Source organism: Ceratotherium simum, unplaced genomic scaffold (assembly GCF_057802395.1).
Source record: "Ceratotherium simum simum isolate JZ-2026a unplaced genomic scaffold, ASM5780239v1 HiC_scaffold_65, whole genome shotgun sequence".
Classification (NCBI taxonomy): Eukaryota; Metazoa; Chordata; class Mammalia; order Perissodactyla; family Rhinocerotidae; genus Ceratotherium; species Ceratotherium simum.
In genome coordinates this window covers 14,438-38,163 of record NW_028261281.1, presented here as the reverse complement: position 1 = coordinate 38,163, position 23,726 = coordinate 14,438, and the positions used below count along the sequence as shown (strand labels likewise).

General features: G+C 36.4%; 1 pseudogene; it reads right to left on the bottom strand.

Moving 5' to 3' along the window:
• Positions 1-22,442: 22,442 nt before the first annotated feature.
• LOC101396611 (chloride intracellular channel protein 4 pseudogene) lies at positions 22,443-23,231 on the bottom strand (annotated as a pseudogene).
• Positions 23,232-23,726: the final 495 nt, after the last annotated feature.

The following is a 23,726-nucleotide window of genomic DNA, read 5'->3' as shown; positions in this document are numbered from 1 at the left end:
ATAAGATGGGCTTGTTGGTGCCTTTGCTACAGTAACATTTATCCTACATTATCTTTATAGCCATCATGATAGATCTGTTCCAGGAAGGAGCCACCATGTCAAATTCTTTAGACAGTTAGAGGGGGGGTTAAATGTCCCTCAGAGAAAACAATCAAGGTAAAGAGATATATTTTAGGATGGCCAAACCTTGATCTCCCACAATGTGGTCAGGGAGATACAGAGTTTTTGATAAAAGAGGTGTAGGGGGAAGAGGGAGAATCTCCCTCTGCCCTTTCCCTTAAGGTTCTTATGGCTGGCCAAATAATTAACAAGACAGGTTAGCAGGAGAGAATAATACTAAGTTTAATAACATGTATACAAGGGAGAAACTCAGAAATGAGCAACTCTTCTCTCTGTCTAAGCTGCTTGCTTAAGTATTGTAGGTAAAGGCGAGGAGCATGTTGGGGGTGGGTAGTGGCCTGGGACTTCAGAGGGCAGGAGGACAATTCTTTTCGGGGTCATCTATAGATAATGTGGTCAGGGAGAGACAGAGTTTTTGATAAAAGAGGCTTGGTGCCTTTGCTATTGTAACCTCTATCCTACATTATCTTTACAGCCATCATGATAGAAGATCTGTTCCAGGAAGGAGCCACCATGTCAAATTCTTTAGGCAGTTAGTGGGGGAGGTCAAATGTCCTCAGAGAAAACAATCAAGGTAAAGAGATATATTTCAGGGTGGCCAAATCTTGATCTCCCACAGAGGCTTGGTGCCTTTCCTATTGTAACGTCTATCCTACATTATCTTTACAGCCATCATGATAATAACTCCTTCCTGAAACAGATCTTTTGTTTTAAATTCTTTAGGCAATTTGGGAGGGGAAACCCAAATATTCTTCTTGAGTTCTCTGAGTCCTTATTGTCTTCAGCTCGAAATAATCAGCATACCGGAGTGGTGCCTCCTGGGGTAGTTTGCCCTGAGCACCATCATATGTAAGGAGCATGAAAGTTGTCATTCTGTCCTAACAAGTAAAAAGCTGGACAAACTGAAAATCAACAACTATTATTAGATCTCTCAGAAAATTTAGGTTACAGCACAAACCACTACTCCCAAAATTGAAGAGATAAAAGCAGATATAGAAAATCACTGCTTACTGCAGTGGAGACCTGTGAGCAGAAATCTCCACAGAAACTACTACTGGTACCTGAACTGGAATTGATGAAATCCTAGACTCTCAGTATAGACTATTCTGAGAGTTAAAAACTCCAGGGAGCCCAGTCTAAGGGAAACATGCCCACAGTTTTATTCCCAAGAGCTTTACCAGGTTCTTTCAGTGAAGATTGGAGAAAAATCCCCTTGTGCTTCTAGCAGGGGGTGGGATGTTGTCATTTGGAACTACACCAGAGCATACAGTTCTTCTTAACAAGGGCTGCAATGAAGAAAAAGATAATTCATCACAATCTAACCTGTTAAGGTTTTATCAGAGACTAACTGACCTGGAGCAAGGGAAATACTTAACTCCATTCCCCTCTAGCCATCCTGTCCTACCTAAGGTGGATGGGTGAAGAAACTGAGAAGCACTTGTGATGCTCACAGCCCAGGGGCACAAGCTCAATAAGAGATTGAGACCAAATCATATCTCTATAAGATGGTTTCCCTGCCACCACACCTTCTCATCTCATCTCTAAAGACCTGTTACTGCACATTTTTTTACCTAGTACATTGTGTCCAACTTTCAACAAAACACTATAGAGCAGAAAACAGTTTGATAAGGCACAGCAAGCATTAGAACCAAACAAATATGGCATAAAGTTTTGACTTAGAGCAGCAATTTAAAATAACTGATTAATATGCTAAGTATGCTAATGGAAAAAGTAGACAACACTTAAGAACACATGGGTAATGTAAAGAAAGAGATAGAAATTTAAAAAAAAAAATTAAAAATTATAGAGGTCAAAAATACTGTCACAGAAAGGAAGACTACTTTTAAAGGACTTGTTAGACTGGATATGGCTGAGGAAAGAATCTCTAAGCTTGCAGAAAATCAATAGAAAGTTCCACAACTTACAAGCAGAGAGAAAAGAGACTGAAAAACATGAAACAATATCCAAGAACTGTGGGACAATTACTAAAGGTATAATATAGAGATAATTGGAATACCAGAAGGACAAGAAAGAGAGGAAGGAAAAGAAGAAATTTTGAAGAACTAATAACTGAGATTTTCTCTAAATTAATGTCAGATAGTGTTATGGGCAGAATTATGTCCCCTCAAAATTCACTGCTATTTAATATTGAATGTATTGAAACCCCAGGACTCACTACTTTAGAATGTGATGGTCTTTGGAGATAGGACCTTTAAAGACGTGATTCAATTAAGATGAGGTTATTGAGATACGCTGTCATCCAATCTGACTGATGTTTCTATAAGAAGATGTGCACCTGTCACTGACTAGGTGCCTTGAGAAACTCAAAGGTGGGTTTGGAAGCAATTAAGTGTTTTCCAAGTTGTTTCTTTTCCTTTTGTGTGTTAAGGAGATGTAACCACCAGCCTTCCTGAAACTGACCAAACCTCACCACAAGAGCTACGCCCATGACCTTTGCCTTATTTTTAATGCAAAGATCTCTCCAGGAGGAGCTTAGGCCTCATTATGTGGAAGCATTTTCTCCAACTGAGGCTGTGCAAGTGAATACCTACCTTTCCCTTTTGAATATTCATTCCCCAACTAAAATAAAAGTTGTTCAGGTATACCGTGACTTTGGAAATGATTCCCCATGGCCTCCTATTTGCTGCTGTGGGAGATCAAGATTTGGCCACCCTGAAATCTATCTCTTTACCTTGGTTGTTTTCTCTAGGAACATTTGACCTCCCCCACTAAGTGCCTAAAGAATTTGACATGGTGGCTCCTTCCTGGAACAGATCTATCATGATGGCTGTAAAGAAAACGTAGGGTAAATGTTACAATAGGAAAGGCACCAATAAGCCCCTCTTATCAGAAGTTCTGTCTCTCTGGCCACTTTCTCTGGATGACCCTGCGAAGAGTTGCCAGACAATCATTTACATTTATAAGGGAAATCTCCATTTGTAAAGGTATCTCCCTCTCTGTTTGGAGAAGAGAGGAGGATGAGCTCATTTCTAGTGACTTATCAATGTGGAAGGTGAGGCCTTGGGCTGCATAATAACCTTACTCTTGTTTACTGTGCTTTAGTGGTAATCTCCTGGAACTGACTCCCCCCACCCCCAAAATCCTCCTTTGTCATTGGCTGAAAATGATATTTAAGACAAGAATTTCTGCTATTGTGTTGAGAAACGCAGTGTCCCTGCTTTCTCCCACGTATACATGTTATTAAACTTGGTATTATTTTCTCCTGCTAACCTGTCTTGTTGATTATTTGGCCAGCCAGAAGAACCTTAAGGGAAAGGGCAGAGGGAGATTCTCCCTCTCCCCTGACACTGCAAATACACTTTACTTTGTGTGACAACTTCCACTAGTGTAGTCTTATTTCACTCAACAGGAGGCGAGCCCACTTGGTTCAGTAACACTTCCACAGAGGAAAAACCATGGTGAGGACAGAGTGAAATACTGGCCACCTACAAGACAAGGAGAGAGGTCTCAGGAGGAACCAAAACTGCTGGCATATTGATCTTGGACCTCTGGCATCCAGAACTGTAAGAAAATAAATTTTGCTTATTTAATCCACACAATCTGCAATATTTTGTTATGGCAGCTTTAGCAAACTAATACAGACACCAAATCATAGATTCAGAGAGTTCAGAGAAGACTAAATAAGACAAATGCTACAAAATAAAACAAAACAAAATGCTGTGCATAGGCATATCATATTCAAACTGCTAAAAATTCAAGATAAAGAAAATAACTTGAAAGAAGCCAAAGGGGAAAATTTTTACCTGTAGAGGAGCCTAGAGAAGGTGTCTCTTCAAAAACCATGCAGCAAGAGTGTGGAGTGAAGTATTTGAAGTATTGAGGTTGTGGGAGATCAAGATTTGGCCACCCTGAAATCTATCTCTTTACCTTGGTTGTTTTCTCTGAGAACATTTGACCTCCCCCACTAAATGCCTAATGAATTTGACATGGTGGCTCCTTCCTGGAACAGATCTTCTATCATAATGGCTATAAAGATAATGTAGGATAGAGGTTACAATAGCAAAGGCACCAAGCCTCTTTTATCAAAAACTCTGTGTCTCCCTGACCACATTATCTATAGATGACCCTGAAAAGAAGTGTCCTCCTGCCCTCTGAAGTCCCAGGCTACTACCCACCCCCAACACGCTCCTCGCCTTTAGCTGCAAGACTTAAGCAAGCCGCTTAGACAGAGGGACGAGTTGCTCATTTCTGAGTTTCTCCCATGTATACATGTTATTAAACTTTGTATTATTTTCTCCTGCTAACCTGTCGTGTTGATTATTTGGCCAGCCATAAGAACCTTAAGGAAAAGGGCAGAGGGAGATTCTCCCTCTTCCCCCGACCGTTTTGGCATAGTTGCCAGGAGCCACACTGGCTGGCAAGTTGCCTTCTCTGGCTGGAAGACCTGCCTTCTCCCTGGACTACTGCAGATGGTGAGATATGGGAAAGCCTGACGAAAGCCGGCAAAAGGTAAGACTTCTTACCACGTCAGCCTCCCGGAATCTCTATCTGCGGAGTCCGGCGGAAGGAAGTGGTGAGAATTTTTTCTCTTTCTAAATTCAGATTGGCAGGAGAAAATATTTGGGAAACTAGTTTCTTGTGCTTTTAGTGACTCTTGGTTTAAATTTGGTAGAGTACTCTTGGTTTTGATCTTGATCCCTTTTCCTCTCAGAGTAATCTCTGTCTTGGTCTGTGTCCTGAGAACTTGGCTTTGTGAACAGTGAGAATATTCTCCTTGGTCTCCACCATACGGAAGGTGCATTTACCGGGGTGCACCTTGGTGGCCAGTCGAGTAGACTGGGGTTCCAAACTGTCTCTTTGTCTGGCTGTGCCAAGCTCTCAGGGGAGTTTGTCATAAAGGGCCCAGTCCATAAGGGCTTTTGTCGTCTTAACATTTGTTGCTTGTTAGTGCTGGAAAAATCCCATTCCAGTATCGCCTGCCCGGTGTCACAGATTAGCGGGTCTGTGACTGGAGGCGTCCCACACTATTGCGGGAGAGCGGAGGCACTGTTTTCACTACACCATCCTTACTGCCTGTGCAACGAAGGTCTTTACTTTCTGTGAATATCTTTGGGAGTGAATTCTGTGGATCACGGGGGCTACATCATCTGCGCCCTCACCAGGGACGCCTCTTACATCCATAGTAGATTTATTCTAAGCGTGGAAAGTTACCTCCAGGTCTTTCCTTAAAAAGGCTTATTGGTTCGAGTCACTATTGGAATAAATATACAAATGAAGATCCTACTCGTCAATGGCCAGACGACGGATCCTTTGAGTTGGAAAAACTTCTAAATTGGGGGAAAAAAATTGTTTTGAGAGCTCTCACATAATTATTTATTTGGTACCTAAAAAAAGGCCAGAAAAAGGAAGGGAAAAATTTGACTAACCATAAGACCTTGACTCAGGTTACAATTGAATTGAGAACATATAAAAGTGTAAGTGTTGATAAGATTATAAAGGTTGGAATGTTTGAGCTAATTTTATATAAAGAGGTTACATCAACTTTGCCTGAGTATGTTTTAAAATGTCTGACTGGGAATGCTTCTCTTGTCCAAAATTAGAAGACCAAGACCTATTGATAAAAATCTTAATGATAACTATGTTTAAACGTATAAGAGGTGATGAAATTTACATAAAATTTTGTAGAAAAAAACTGATGTTATTTCTGTTACAGAACTGGTTAACAAAAATAGTGATTTAAATGATGGCTAATTTTATCTGAAGTCTTATGAAGTCTTGTAGGCAATCTAAATAATTATTGGGAATAAGTAACTAAATAGTTGTGAAAAAGATAAATGTTGGGTGAACTTTAAACAATAATTATGTGCTATGGTGGTTACAGCTTCCAAACTCTTTTTGGTGACTTTTAGAGTTTTGCTAAATTTTATGAAAAAAATTCTCTGAGTATCATCATTTCCAAATAAGATAAGATATTAGACATTAATTGCTAAATGTACATTCGTCTACTTTTGGCTTTTCATTACAGGAAAACTAAAAGGTGTTTGGGGTCTATTGGTAAACATGTGTTTTATTAAAAGATTGTACTATGAAGTAACATATTTCTAAAAGTTATAAAGTGTTTATAAATTTTCCAAGCCACAAGATACTAATATAAAAGAAAGTTTATAACTGTTTACTTAGTTTTTACTTAGAAATTAAGGTTTCTAAAGGTTAAAATTTCTAATTAACATATGTGATTGAAACTACTAAAAAATAACAAGACAGGTTAGCAGGAGAAAATAATACTAAGTTTAATAACATGTAAACATGGGAGAAAGCAGGGACATTGCGTTTTTTAACACAATAGCAGAAATTCTCATCTTAAATACCATGTTCAGCCAATGACAAAGGAGGATGTTGGGGGTGAGGGGAGTCAGTTACAGGAGATTACCACTAAAGCACAGTAAACAAGAGTAAGGTTATTATGCAGATTTAAGGCCTCACCTTTCACATTGATAAGCCTCCAGAAATGGGACCATCCCCCTCTCTTCTCAAAACAGAGAGGGAGATACCTTTACAAATGGAGATTTCCCTTATAAAAGTAAATGTTTGTCTGGCAACTCCTTGCAGAGCCATCTAGAGAATGTGGCCAGAGAGACAGAACTTCTGATAAGATGGGCTTGTTGGTGCCTTTCTTATTGTAACATTTATCCTACATTATCTTTATAGCCATCATGATAGATCTGTTCTAGGAAGGAGCCACCATGTCAAATTCTTTAGGTGGTTAGCTGGGGAGGTCAAATGTCCTCAGCGAAAACAACCAAGGTAAAGAGATAGATTTCAGGGTGGCCAAATCTTGATCTCCCACAGTACAAAGAATAGAAATGTTTTGTTTGGTCGATTAAGAAAGATAAATTTGTCCTCAAGTACTAGGAGGGAAAAGAAAGACATGGGACAAATTCTGAATGTAAAAAGAAAGCTATAGAAGGTTTGTGGAGGGAATTCTGGAAAAGGAGTTTTATGCATAGTCAAGTTGGCCAAGATTAAAATGAATTTAATTAAGTAAATGAGTTTTAATAGCAGAAGTCAGCTGGTGCAAAATTACAATTTGGTCTTATTTCTCTTAAAAGGATGATTTTCTTAAACTTGATAAAGAGGTTACAAAAGATTTTTCTATACCTTTGAGTAAGTCTACCTAAAAGACAGAAAAAAAAAAAAACAACTGTTAAAATAATTTCCTACGTTCAAAAGACTGAGGTCTCTCTATTAAGGCTTTTTGGACTTTTAATGCTCTGTTTGCTTTGATTGTTTATATTTTTGACAAGCTCCACCAAAATTCATATCTTAAAATAAGTCTTTTTTTCTTTGAGAATTTTCAAAGGGCCCTGTAACTTCTCAAAAAAATTTTCTCCCTCCTATAAGGGGAAAGATACTAAACTTATTAGGCTTATTCATTATGTTAAATTACATGGAAAGCATTGTCAGACAAGTGATGATAAGCTTGCTTAGGTGGTATTTTGTGGGTTAATGTTATTGATATAGGCGTTTTAAAATTGTATAACATTACTGAAATTCTGATCTGTCCTGGTTATCAGTCATAATTCTGGTTATTATTATTTTAAAGTGTTGTATGTCACAAAATTAACCAAATTTCCTTGTCAATTGCCATTTTGAGGTCTTGTTGTTTACAGACTTATTTCTTTGCACTAATGCTTTTACAAAATATGTTTCATCTTCAGAGAAGTTCATGGAAAAGACTTTAACACTTACTCTAAAATAAAAGTTTCTGACCAACTTTCTGATCATAAAACTAAACTTGGTAAAAAAAATTACAAAAATCAGATGGAAAAACTGATGACTTCATGAAGCTGCTAACAAAAAGATTGGGATCAAGAATGGATTACACAGGACTGAATGAACTGATACAGATGATTATAATTTTTATGATTTTTCATTTGAAATATTGCTGAATTTTTAATGTTTTGTTTTTTCAGATTTAAGGAAAACTTTTTCTCTTTTCTCCTGAGCTAGCTATGACTTATAGCAATTTGGTAAATGATACCTTTGTAAGTAAAATAGAAATATTTATCTTTTTCTCTCTACCTGATCCCTCCAGGATGTGGAAACTCTTAGTAAGTGAGTATTGTTGTTTTCATGGCAATATAGTTATTTACATAAGTTCAATAAGAATCTGTTCTCCTTATAACAGGACACAATTAGAAACACTGGTTATATTACCAAGGTTGTGACTAGAACATCATATTTGTGATATAACCATACAGCTTTTGAGGAATGAAGATTGGACTTTATAGAATAAAGCCACGTAGAAATATTGGCCTGGTACCTTATGTTCCAAACAACACTTACCAGGATAAGTAAAAAATGTCACTTATCTGGCAGGTACAAGGAACCTCAAAATATTTTGGGGGAACCTCGAAAGAGAAGAATTCACCCAAATCTGTAGGTATTACAGGCAAAGTCTGATGACAAAGTCCTTGGCTTGGCTTTCCTGGCCTCGAGAGGCCTTTAAAGTTCAATGTGAGATTCCTTATAAAAAGTTCCAGCAAAGCAGATTTAAAAGAGCCTATGTGATCAATTGCTATTCTTGCTGTACTTATGTAAATAATTGGGCCAACTCTATTAGAACTAGACTTATTTTACAAACTAATTAGTTTTAATTTGGCCATCTTAATGAAAATGAGGGTGATTTTAGAGAGAAAAATTATATTTCAGTAAAAACTCTAGTATACATTTGCAGATATTAGATCCTAGTTTTGTTGTCTTTTGAGGTTTTTGTTTTATATCTGTTGACTGGACTAGATCCTGATTTCTTCTAGTCTCCTAAAATATCTGGCTACAGATCTCCAAACCAACGTTTTTGATTTTTTCCATCATTTTCATTTGGAATCACTGAAAACTAAACCTGCCCTTTTTCCTGAAGCCTTACAAACTGAAGCTGATGGACTTGATATAAACTTAAGAGATGACCTGACGACACCATCAGAGACATTTTAAACTGCAAAGGATACTTTGACGCTGACATCTAAAAATCATTTTAATTGGCTGTCCTCTGACCTCAAAAACTGGGTTACAATTTGCTCCAACAATTAACCTTGTTTTTCTTTTGTTTCCATAGAAATGCTTCTATTAAATACTTGATTACTTGCTTCCACAATATAGGCGTAACCTTGAGAGCCCACCTGCATCACCACCTTCTGAAATAAACTTAATTGAACTGATCTATTATCAGGACTAAGAAATGTGTTCAGTGAGATAAAACAATCTACCAACTCAGCTTCTGTACTATGAAACTTCTTTAAGTTTCAAAGGGACTGTGAAACTTGTAGTTTCAAAGGCGGGACTGTGGGAGATCAAGATTTGGCCACCCTGAAATCTATCTCTTTACCTTGGTTGTTTTCTCTGAGGACATTTGACCTCCCCCACTAACTGCCTAAAGAATTTGACATGGTGGCTCCTTCCTGGAACAGATCTGTCATGATGGTTGTAAAGCTAATGTAGGATAAATGTTACAATAGGAAATGCACCAACAAGCCCATCTTATCAGAAGTTCTGTCTTTCTGGCTACAATCTCTGGATGGCCCTGCTAGGAGTTGCCAGACAATCATTTACACTTATAAGGGAAATCTCCATTTGTAAAGGTATCTCCCTCTCTGTTTTGGGAAGAGAGGGGGATGGCCTCATTTCTAGAGGCTTATCAGTGTGAAAGTTGAGGCCTTAAAGCTACATAATAACCTTACTCTTGTTTACTGTGCTTTAGTGGTGATCTCCTGTAACTGACTCCCCCCACCCCCAAAATCCTCCTTTGTCATTGGCTGAACATAGTATTTAAGACAAGAATTTCTGCTATTGTGTTGAGAAAACACAGTGTTCCTGCTTTCTCCCATGTATACATGTTATTAAACTTAGTATTATTTTCTCTTGCTAACCTGTCTTGTTGATTATTTGGCCAGCCATAGGAACCTTAAGGAAAAGGGCAGAGGGAGATTCTCCCTCTTCCCCTGACAAGGTTAAAAAAACACACACACAAAACACTGACCTGGAATTCTATATCTTGGGCAATTGTCTTTTTAAAAGAAAGTAGAAAAAAGGTCTTTCACAGAAAAACCAAAAATGACAGTTTGTTACTAATAGACCTACATTGCAAGAAATGTTCTTCAGAGAGGAGAAGAATTATGTAGGTCTGAAATCAAATCTATATAAAGATATGAAGAGCATTAGAACAGGAATAGTGAAGATAAAATAAATATATTTTTTTTATTGTTAATTGATCTACGAAATAATAGTCTTGTAGCTGGAGAAACCCGGGACCCTGTCACCACAGCCAAATCAATGAACACAAGGTCAAGGGATAGAGGCAAAGAAAAATGGTTTAATTTTGCCAGCAAAATGAGGCTGTGGTGGGCGTATGCCCCCAAATCCACAGTCCTCCTGAGACATTAGGAGTTGTGATTTTTAAAGGAAAGTGTGGGAAAGAATGTTCCCTTGGTGATTGTGATTATTTGTTGGAGGAGAGATCCTCCAACACCAAGCCAGCTATTATCTCTATCTACAGCAGGAGATTTAGGGTTCCATCAATCAATCCTCCCACATCACCTGAAATTGGGCCCTGGGAAGTGGAAGAAAACCGCCGCCAATTAATGTTTTGCAGTCCGGTGTCCTCCCATCAGCCTGCGTTTGGCCAAGATAAAGGAAGCTGCAGGTGTCCTCCGTTTGTCTGTCCCTGTGATGAATGGTGGATTCAGCGCCAGGAACCAGGAGTTGGGGAGCTTCAGATTCTTGATAATTTCAAGATATCAGTCTTGGGCCTGCCCGGTGGCTTAGTGGTTTAGTGGTTAAGTGCGTGCACTCTGATACTGGTGGCCCAGGGTCAGATCCCGGGTGCACACCGATGCACCGCTTCTCTGGCCATGCTGAGTCTGCATCCCACATACAGCAACTAGAAGGATGTGCAGCTATGACATACAACTATCTACTGGGGCTTTGGGGGAAAAAAAAAGAAAGGAGGAGGATTGAATAGATGTTAGCTAAGAGCCAGTCTTCCTCAGCAAAAATAGGAGGATTAGCACGGATGTTAGCTCAGGGTTGATCTCCCTCACACACACTCACAAAAAATAGATATCAGTCTCTCTGTAACAAACCTCAAGAACTGGTAATTAGCCAGAATTTCAGTTTGTAGCCACCTGGGCTTTCAACAATTTATTACCTCCATTTGCCTTGTGGAATTCAGGGACACAAAGGATAAAACAACCAATATCTGCATGTGAATGTAGCTTAGAGAAGCAGGGAAGGGGGAATGAGTGCCTTTGGTTTTAAGCCCATATATGCTGGTTTAATGCAGGGGAACTGACATCGGGGCTGACATCAAGAGAGAAGCTACAAGGCTTTTTAGTTTTTCCCCTGTTACAATAGTTTGTTCAAAATAATAGTAACAACAATGTATTTGATTATTATAGTTCATGGATAAGTGAAATAAATCACAACAAAGATACAAGGAATTGGAGGGAGACATTAAGAATACTTTGTTATTATGAAGTACTTACACAATTTGTGAACCAGTATACTGTTTTTTGAAAGTGGATTTGGATTAGTTGTAAATGTATTTTGCAATGCCTAGGGCAACCATTAAAAAAATTAAAAAATAAAAAGGTATATAACTGATATTCTAAGAAAGGAGAAAAATTGAATCATAATATAAGCTCTATTAAAACCACAAAAGGAAGAAAAGAGTGGAAGACAAAAGTAGGAACGTAAAACAAGAGCAAGAAATATGGTACATGTTAATCCAACCATATCAATAATCACTTTAGGTGTCCATGGTCTAAATACAGCAAGTAAAAGACAGAGATTGTCAGAATGGATCAAAAATCAAGACCAAACTTTATGTTGTCTACAAGAAACTAACTTTAAATGTAAGTATACATATGCATTAGAAGTAAAGAAATAGAGGATGGTACACTATGCTGAAATAGCTATACTAATTTTAAACAGAGCAGACTTCAGAACAAAGAAAAATTATAAAGGATAAAGATGTGCATTACAAAATAATAAAGGAGATAATTATTCAAAAAGATGTCAAAATTTTTAATGTGTATGCATCTACCTCCAGAGTGTTAATATAAGTAAAACAAAAACTCATAAAACTGCAAGGAGACATAGTTGAGTTCAATATGCTTCTATCAGAAATGCACACATCCAGCAGGCAGAAAATCAGTAAGGATATTGCTGAACTCAACAGCACCAGTAACCAGCTGGATATAATTAACATCTATAGACTACTTAATCCAACAACATCAATACACAATCTTCTTAAGCGCACATAGAATATTTACCAAGATAGACCACTTTCTGGGTCATAATACATAGCATAAGAAATTTTAAAGAATAAAAATTGTACAATGTATGCTTTCTGACCACAATAAAATTAAATGAGAAATCAATAAAAAAGGATAGCTATAAATTCCCCAAATATTTGGAGATTAAACAGTACAATTGTAATAATACATGGGTCAGTGGAAAAGTTCCAAGAGAAATTTAAAATATATTTGGAACTATACGAAAATGAAAATAAGATTAATATTATCAGAAATAAAAGAGGAAACCACTATAGTTTCTGTGAACATTAAAAGGATAATAGAGAAATACTATGAACAACTTTATGTGGACACATTTCATAACCTAAATGAAATGGACAAATTCCTTGAAAAAACAAGATGTTAAACTCAAACAAGAAGAAATAGATTATCTTAATAGACCTATATCTATTAAAAAATTGAATCAATAATTAATAACCTTTTAAGATAGAAGCATCAGACCTAGATAAATTCACTAGTAAATACCAAAAAATTATAGAAAATATTTACCAGCTCTCTACAATCTCTTCCAGAAGATAGAAACTGAGGAAGTACTTCCTAACTCATTCTATGAGGCCAGCATATTCTAATACTAAAACCAGAAAAAAGACATTACAAGGAAAAAAAAAACTGCAGACAAATATCTCTCATGAATATAGATGTGAAATTCCTCCATAAAATATTAGTAAATCAAATCCAATAATGTATAAATGTAATTATACACCATGACAAAACTTATTATATACATTTTCTCTCCAAGTCAGAAATTCATTTTTCCAAAGAGTCTATGTTCTTTCTAAGGATAATAGTATTTAAAGACCAAAATATGCATGGTAACTGTGGATATAAAACAATGATTTGTTCTGGCATTAACCACCAATTCCTGACAATATGATTTTGAAAGTTCTATCAGTCTTCGGTAGCTAAAGGACATATTTCTGTCATAGATCACCAAGCACTTTTTTCTCATCTATGTATTTGATTTCTAATGATGCTCTTTTTCATTCTATGCTAGACTAGTACATGATGTTCCATATATCTCCCAAGTTGGGTGGTTAGAGACAGACATGTCTGACATGAGTAATTTATAATTTGCTCATTTGTTTAATTTCTTTACTTATTCAATATACATTTATTGAGTACTGACAACACAGAAATTCTTTTAGGCACTGAGGAGAAAAATTTTATGCAAATTCACTTCACCCTTTTTTAATTAAGATTTAATTGACATATAAGATTATATTAGTTTCAGGTATACAACATAGTGATTTCACATTTGTATATTGTGAAATGATCACCACAATAAGTCTAAACTACCATCACCACCCACAGTTACAATTTTTTTCACTTTGAATATTTTATGCTCAGCACTTCAAAATGTTTACTGTTTTTATGTAAGCAGGAGACCTTTTTAAGGACCTCTTGACCCAAAGGCCCAGACTTCTATTAAATGCTTTTATCTAAGAAAATGACTTTACATTTCAGCCTTTTTTATACAAAATTAAAACCAAAAGCCTTTATTACAGGAAATCATCCACAAATTTAAGGGTTTTTTTGGACTTGACAGGTAAAGAAATTTAAAATAATTAATAACAAAACATAAGTGTAAAATGCATAATATGGAGTCTCAGATTTCAAGACACCAAAATATTAGCAGCAATTCTGTCAAAGCAGTGAACATATTGGGAAAAAGTTAATTGGTTTTGGTTTTACAATTTCCAACGATTTTTTTTGTTTTGCTTATTTTTATAATTAGAAATACTTAAATACACATATTCTGGCTCACTGATAAAAAAGAAACACAAAGTAGTGAAAAATTATTTCACAAATAGGCAAGTTCCACTGCCTTGTCTTTGAGTTTGCTGATCCTTTCTTCTGCTTTCTCCAGTCTGTTGTTAAACTCCTCTATTAAAATTTTCAGTTTAGATATTTTATTCTTCAAATCTGTGATTTCTGTTTGGTAATTTCTTATATTTTCTATCTCCATTAAAATTCTCACTTTGTTCATGCACTGTGTTCTCGGCCTCAGTGAGCATCTTTATGACCATTGTTTTGAACTATTTTTTAGGTAAATTTCTTATCTCCATTTTATTAATAATTTTTTCTGTGGTTTTATCTTATTCCATGGGGGGGGACATATTCCTCCATTTCTTCATTTTTTACTCTTGGTGCTGGTTTCTGTGCATTAGATAAAATAGCCACATATCCCCAAGTTGACAGTGGTCTCATCTAGGAGATAAACCTTGTTGTTTACCTTGGCCTTAGCTCTGAGCCATCTCTCAAACCTTTGTGGTTATCCAAGTTGCCTTATTTATTCTTACTGCCTCCAAGTAGTTGAGTTGTGCTAAGACCTGTCACTGTCTCAAAAAGTAGGATCTCGGTCAGCACCTAGATGCAGTCTGATTGGAAGCTTGCCCCTAGGTAGAAGCTTTTAAAGTAGGCATGTAGGCCTCTATCAGATAAAGACTGAGAGATGGGCTTTTCTATCTGCTATTTCTGCTGGGATCCCTAAGAGGGTAGCTGGTTAAGAACTATTTTTTTGTTTTTTACAATCTTGTGGGACCCATGAACACAAACCCCACTGGCCACAAGAGCCAGGTGATCAAAGGGTGTGTCCCCCATGTAGCAGCTGCAAAATCAAGGGCACGAGACATGTGCACAATCTGATTCCAGGCAGAGACCAGCAACCTGGAGCAAGCTAGAGGGAGAATGCATTGACTTCATCTACCAGCATCCCCAGTCTCCAGAGGAGATTGGACTCAGGCCCTAGACATGTGTTAAATTAGAAAGCTTGACCTTAGGTGGCAGCTTTTAAGATATACAAATCAGCCACTTTCAGGAAGAAACAGGGAGATGGGCATTTCTGTCTGCTGCCTCTGCATTGAGCTCTGGGAACATAGCCAGTTTCCTTGTTTGCTACAGTCCCTTTGAACCCATAAGCACAAGCCCCATGGGCCACCAGAGAAGGCTACCAAGGGATGTGTCCTCTGGGCAGCAGTTTCAAAAACTGGGATGACAGATGTGCACAAGCTCTTTGGTGTTGGGGTGGAACAGAGAAGAACACAATGATGGTGTCTGCCAGCCTTCCTGGTCTCTAGAGAGGATGGAGGTTGGCCTTTAGATTTGTGCTAAATTAGGAGGCTGATTCTCAGGAGGCAGCTTCTAATATACGCAGATGGCAATTTGGAAACTCGTCTTCAGGAATTCTTCCCTCATTACCCAGTCTGGAGTGACTTCACCATTGCTAAATCCCCATGATTTATGTTCTTTTAACCACTATTAGGCCTTGGATTGTTCTTTTTCCTTCATTTGATTATCTTCATTTGTTTCAAAGTTCCTTTGAGAGCAAGTATCCTGCCTCTAATTATAATTGTTCCTTAATATGTAAAATTTAAGTGTTGGTATTTGACTATGATTTAGAGTTTTCTATAGATTATACAAATACTATAAACACTGAACTTTTAATCTTATCACAAATCTCAAAAATATTTTTCAACACCCACTGTAATTTCTGACAGTCCCCTACTTACTTCAGGAAGAAAGGTAATTTTAATACTAAAGCAATTTACTTCAGTGCAGTTTTTGTGTTCTGATTATGTTAAAACCTAGTCTATTCTAGCTCTGTCACAAGCTATGGACACTTTCTCCAGACTGTGTTCTCCTCATAAAGTGAAATAACATAAACTAGAGGTTCCAACTCCACTCACATCTTGTCTCCAGTGCTTGCATAATTTCAACTTCAAACTTAGGTTGTTATAAAATATATTATACCCTTAGAGTTTGAAAATTATTTTAGGTAGATCAATAAATACCATCACTAAAAAATATAAATAAATAAAGTGGAGATAATATTTGGTGTCTCGTTAATTCTTACCGGATAGAGATTAGATCTAACTTGAGTAAGTTCTGTTTCTGCAAAGTTACTCTGAGGCTTCTGCTAATGGAAATGGATAAAATAAGATGAAAATAAAACTCAATTGCTTTAGGGCCGGCTCCGTGGCTTAGCGGTTAAGTGCGCGCGCTCTGATGCTGGCGGCCCGGGTTCGGATCCCGGGCGCGCCCGGAGGCACCACTTCTCCGTCCAACGCGAGGCCGAGTCCCACATACAGCAACTAGAAGGATGTGAACCTATGACATACAACTATCTACTGGGGCTTTGGGGGGAAAAAAATGAATAAATAAAATCTTTAAAAAAAAAAATAAAAAAATAAAAAAAAAAAAAACTCAATTGCTTTAATCAGAATTTTCAGTGGAAGTTGCCACAAAGTATGTAGTATCCCAGATAGAGCTGTAAAGCTTCTGGATAATGATTAATGGGCAATATTGGGATGAATACACCAGCTGGCAATTGTCTATGTTCAGTCATGGGGAAGTTGGTCAGCAGTTTCTAACCAGAAGGTACGTTGGCCTTGGCACTAAGAATCACTATGTGTGAGTAGGGAATCTATAAAGAAGCACTTTGTACAGAATGAAATAATAGCCACAAGAAATATGTACATGAGAAGATTCATGGGGCCTATCACAGAAATGATTATTTATCCTCCTGCCTATACTACTCTGAGTTAAGTAATCATTTACTATGGGATCAGAACCTGAGTTAGAATCTGTCAGCTATGTAATATCCATGTGACATGGGAGCATGCAGTTCTTTTCAATTTTCTCATAAAATGAGCCTAATAATGCATATCTAATGCTGTTGTTTTAAGAATAAGAAACTTTTTAGGAGGTAGTCAGTAAACATATGGTAGCAATATGTAATGGGTAAATACAGCTTTCCCACTAAAACCAGGTGCAACACAATGCTACCACCTATCAGGTTACCGGTGTATTTAATATTGCTTGCAGGTAAATTCCCAATGTCAAGACATATTAATGTGCCATATAATTATTGAGAAAAGAAGACAAAGTGGTAATTTTAGCTGACAGAAGTCCTTATAAACATAAGATGATAAACCATTTAAGTAATAATTCAGCATATAGTTGGATAAAGAATAGAACATATTTCAATATCAATTTTGTGCTATTAAAAGTGAGGAAATATTAAGGGGAAATGGTATTCACTACAAAAATATGAGACATCAAGAAACAGATCTGAAAAGTTATTGGAGATTTTACATGTATAACACCACAAAATTTTACTGAATGTCTTTAAAGACATGAATTACTGGAGAGATATTTTATGGCACATGACTTAGAAAATTCTATACTTGAAATATATAATTATCCTCCAAATTAACATGTATATATCAAAAGACATTAATAAATAGAATATTTTTTCAGATGAAGGTGGATGAGATTGGATCCTGACGATTTGGCTCTCCCTAAAGAATTCCTTAAAGTGAAAAACTGAAAAGACAAAGCATATCACAGAAAAATTACAAAAGCCATACAATGGCATAGAGAAAAGATAAAATACAGCTAGATAATTAACAATGAAAAGATTATCAAATTCTGTAGTTTTTACAGAAGTATAAATTAAAACCATGATATTCTATAGTCTTTTTTTTACCCTCAGACTGGGCAATAAAGAAAAACAACCTTGATAAAATTGGATTATCTATCCCCAAAGGAATGTAGAAATAGTACCCAAATTCCAGTTGGTAGGCCTCTTATAGATATGTAAACATTGGGCTCGATTTTAATATGACCATTGTTTGTCCTGTATTTAAAGAAATATTAAAAAATAAGTTAAACTACTAGAGAAAGCGGCGAGAAATGGACATGATAGGACTAATAAACTCAGGTGTTCCCTGAGAAATTGTGATGAAGAGAAAGCTTCCTTGGTTCTGGCAGCATTCCAACCTGTTTTATTCCCATCATGCCCAGAATAACACATAAAGCAGCGAGAAAGTTATCCAAAATAGAAAGTAGTGATATCTTTAGATTATCAAGACATCATACTGATTCAATATCCTACTTGAAAAATAGCAAACAAACATAGAGTTTACAACAGCAAATATACAATGTACAATAGTGGGTGAGTTTTAAAAAAGAAATGGTAAAAGGCTTCTCTAAATAATATTAAATGCAAAACTTTTGGAATCAGAAAACCTGGTGTTAAACTTTGAATCTACCACATATTGGCTGTTTGAACATGGAGAACCAATTTACTCATTCTAAATTTTTTTTATAGTGAAAATATACATTATTTTTTAATACAATAGCTGCCAAGAATATACTGGTTTCAGAAAGTGAAAGTAAATACAAGTATTCTATAAAAAGTTTTCAGTTGCCTTTTCAAGTAATTCTAAAGAGAATACTCCAATTCTGCCTAAAATTATGATTTGAGGAGGTGAAATCTTTTCCATGATAAAAATATAATTTTGATGGCCCCAACCTTGATAATGCAATTTACAAAGAATGGGATAAAGTCCATACACTATATATCAATAATAAATGTTTCCTTCTCTTTGAATCAAATACTGACCAGTGTAAATTATAAACAATGTAAGAAACTGGTTAATCAAAAACTTGATGAAAATGTGTATCCAAATATTCATGAAAAAATACATTTATATTTCTTCTCATTTTCACCCTGTAGATATTTTCTAAATAGATATTTTAAATTCGCAAAAATAAAAGCTATCTACATACAACTCTGGAGAGAGTCAAAACTCAACAGAAGTAAAGTAAAAATGCCTAAATTCTAGAATTGATCAACTCAGTGTAAGAATGTCAGAAATTTCTTAATTGTGTACAGATCGCTCAAGGGTTTAAAGGTAAGTTATGTAAGCCAATGTTGCCAAGAAATAAAATCTAATATGAATTTTGTCACAAAGGTCAACAATTCTAGTAAAAGAAGATAACAGAACAGTCTAAAAAATGTTCATCTACATAAAAAGTTGTATCAGTTTAGATAGCAGACAGTTTTTCAACTGTTGAATACAAAAATTTCTCAGATTCCCTTGCAAAATAGTGAGAGCTTCTATTCAGACTTCAATCTTCTTGCTGAAATGGAACTACAGGGGTTTAAATAAAGAGATAAATGACAATAATTGTAAAAATAATATTCGATGATTTCAGTTATGTCAACCCATACACTACATGAAATTGCAATGAAAATGTTGTGCTCCACATCTCCAAGATTTTAAACTATGATCTTTCCACAAAAATAAGATGGGATAAAAAGCATGTTAAAAGGTTTTTACTAGCTTTTGCTCATATGCCAACCTCAATTTCATTCCAATAACTTCCCTGATCAAGTAATAAGAGCTGTCTGTTTACAGAGAAAAATAATTCTGCATTCATCAGAATCATAGTAGATAAACCTGCCTTCCCTGGAGATACAGAGAAACAGTTAAGTCTAATCATGAGATAAATTTTAAAAAATGAAAACAACAAATATCCAAAGGGAAAATACTTCAAAATTGATTTTCAAAATGTGTTTATCTTCACTCTGTTTTGAGGAATGTAGCTCTTTCCTCATCTGCCCTCTACTCTGCACTTAGTCGACTGCTCACCAGGATGAGCAGACACCACTTCTCTGAGATATTTTTCATACTTTAAGCTATGAGGCAAAGTTTAATATCACATGAATGCCAAGTTGCCACTATTTAGAAGGCAGGTGAAAAGCCACGGTAACTGCCTATGTATCGGTGCAGACTGACATTTTCACCCACTGAAGGTACCACCACAGAATTTCTCAATAGACAACTTAACAGTGCTTCTTTCTAGAAACAGACAAATCATCGTACAATATTTCATTACAAAAGGAGGGTGCCTAAACTTTAGATCAGCAATAAAGTATTCTAAGAAAGATAAGGTAAATAAATCTCCCAGAGCCAAATAGATACAGTATGAAGCTTTTCTTATTTTTATATACCAAGATAATTAGTGATAGGTTAAAAAATGCAGTATGCTTATAAAAATCAGGCTACTTCCATAAAGCCAGTGCTTAATAAATGTTAGCATATCAAAGGGAAAAACATTGTCATTTTAAAGCAATATACTTAAAATTTCCAAAAACCGCCTATGACAAATAACATTTCTTAAAAAAGTTATATGTAAAAAAATACCAAAAATATATTATAGTCACAACCACAATTTTTGGAGCAATACTTAAAAAGTCTTTTAAGAAAATGAATACATAGAATTTTCTGTCGTCAACTTTATCTTCCTTTATTAGAGCACAAATGACTCCTGGTTTAGAAATTTAATTTGAAACAGAAACATGTAGAGTGCTATTCTTCAATGTGACTATAGAAAAATTTAACTCAAGGAAGTGTAATGATTGAGATTAGTCAAAACTGTGGTAAACACATGCTCACCATAACAATTATAATTTAGTCCAAAAGGAGGAATGAGTTATCCTCTATCCAATGGCTAAAATAAATAGGGTTGAAATGGGGAAGCTAGTATTTTGTGTACTTTATCTTGTTTTTAATATAAGATGGATAACGCATTCTTTAGATTATCCACATTAAATATGCTTTAGAAAGAAAACTCTACTTGATATTTTGACACACTGACCATACATTTCTCAGGTTAATTTCTGTTAGTGTTAATTTTAACATTACTGATCATTGTACTGCTATAGCTAAATCAACTAAATCATGTAATGTTACTCAAAAGATTGGCAAATGACAAGGTCTATGCTTACCTAAAAAGGAGCTTTTAAAATAAACAATGTATGGGGCCGGCCTAGTGGTGCAAGCAGTTAAGTGCGCGCACTCCACTGCAGCGGCCCGGGGTTTGCCGGTTCTGATCCCAGGCGTGCACCAATGCACCGCTTGGCAAGCCATGCTGTGGTGGCGTCCCATATAAAGTGGAGGAAGATGGGTGCAGATGTTAGCCCAGGGCCAGTCTTCCTCAGCAAAAAAAAAAAAAAAAAAAAGAGGAGGATTGGCAGATGTTAGCACAGGGCTGATCTTCCTCACACACACACACAAAATATAAACTAAAATAAAATATAAAAGTAAAATAAAATAAAATAAAGTAAAGTAAACAATAATGTTCCAAAATTAATGGCATTGGGCAAAATATATATAATACATTTAGATAGAGAATATCAGGTGCCCATTGGTTTCTCTTATATGGATAAAATGCTTGTGGAAGATTTTGAAAATCTCATTACCCCCTGTAAAATTTAGCTTCTACATAGTATGGGATGTTATAATTGTTATAAAGGATAAATGCTTTTAGGCAAGAGTAAAAATCCATGTGGGCCTGCCCTGTGTCCTAGTGGTTAAGTTGGGTGTGCTCCACTTTGGTGACCTGGGTTCAGTTCCCAAGCATGGACCTATACCTCTCTTCAGCAGCCATGCTGTGGCAGCAACCCACATACAAAACAGAGGAAGACTGGCACAGATGTTGGCTCAGTGTGAATCTCCCTCAAGCAAAAAGAGGAAGATTGACAACAGACATTATCTCAGGGTGAATCTTCCTCACCAAAACAAACAAAAAAGTAAAAATCCGTGTACACAGCAAAACATCAAAGCCTGTAGTAACTTTTGTAGAATGCTCTCTTCTGTGGTGGTAACATCCTTTAGTACATATCCAGGAAAGAATAAATTGAAACAATATTTTCATACGGTAGAAATCCTTGTATATATCCTTACTAAATATTTTAAAAATACTTAAATATTACTTGCAACATGCACTATGCACCAGTTTGTGGCCGACTAATGAGGTAATGATTATTATTTTAATAGTGAAACATTGCACCACAAAAGTTCTTCCATCTCTATATAGTAAATGGACATAATGGTAAGGGATCCAGAAAGACGGCAAACTACTCCTAAAGTGAAAGGTTTGTGATAGAGTGTCTCCAAATTAGAGGAGAGGGGGATATGGGGTAGGAGAAGTAGGCAGAGTAAAATAATTTTAAAATAATACTTCTTAGAAGTGTATGTTTAAAGATAGCTACTATACTTTATCGTTTTTCTAACCTTGAATAACTACATGTTTATGCAAAATAAAATTTCTACTTTATAGGAAAAAGAGCAGTCTGTTTGGAAAAGCATATTCTTAGTCAGAGGAAGATGCGAAGACCTCTCTTTCATAACTTCTATCTTACTTGGTAAGTCTTTTGGCTGCATCACTATATGCTATTTCAACCTCTTTATCATTGGGACAGGTATTGGTGAACTCATCCCTAATATAATCACTAGTTAAGTATCTCCAGATTCCAGTCACTCTTTTTGGAATATCAAAGTTGAGATTGTTTTTATTCACATCTTGACTATGTGTAGCTGGTCAGCAGTTTGCAATCAGCTAATGTTATTTCAATGTCACAAAGAAACGTATGTGTAGAAAATTATAATGTCCTCCGTACTGGTTTCATCAGGGATGGGAGAATTCAGATACTCATCTAGTTTCTGCAGTGTTTTCAAGAGATGCCTCTCTGATGCTTCATCAGCCTCTGGCCTAGAAGTGATATACACAGAGAATTTGGGAAAGATGTCCATTCTAACAGTATTTGATTCTGGATATTTTGGTGAAAGTTTTGAGCACCTAGGAAAGCATAAGACTTATTCAAGAAATTCTTCAATCTTATTTACATCTATTTTTACTTTGTTGAAAGTTATAAATGGTGAGTGGGTCCCAAGAGACATGTTGAGCAGGTCTGCAAGCTTTCTTTTCAGCCCAACAGTTGTGACACTAAACACAACTCCTTGGAGCCAAAGAATCATGAAGATCCTCTGGGAAAGGGGGCAGTTTTCTATGCTTTCATCATCACTGTCAGCCTTGACAAAGAGGTCAGTGATGCATTCTTTGGCCGTCTTCTTCACCCCATTCAGTGGCATCAACAATGCCATGGCTAGCTTTGCTGGGCTCCACAGAAGGCAGTGGTGATGGCCTCTTCTGCTCTGGGCTGCTTTAGTTGTAGTCTCCCACCAAGCTGCACCTCAATGGACAGTGCCAGCATCAAGCTTTTTCAGCCTCTGCTCCTCAGCACCACCTCAGGCCCCAAGTGCCACCCAATTCTAAATGTTTATATCCTCATGCAAATAGTGGGAGTAGCAATAACCATTCTCCTAATGTGGTTGACAGATTTAGTCAATAAATGTGAAAAGTTTAGCATAGTTCCTTCCTGTTAGTAAAAAAGTTGTTAATATTTGTGATGATTCTGTTTGGTCATCTGGAATGGTCAGTGCAAAGGCCCTGAGGATGCTGCTTGCTTCAGACGTTCAAGTCAAAAAAAGAAAGCCTATGTTGTAAGGTGAATAAACAAGAGGGAGAGTGATGAGACACAGTGTCAGAAAATGTCAAGGAATAAAGTGGCCTCTTTGCTACTGCTAAGAACTCAAGACAGGCTCTTATCCACACTATGTATCTACTGTACTTTATTAATCT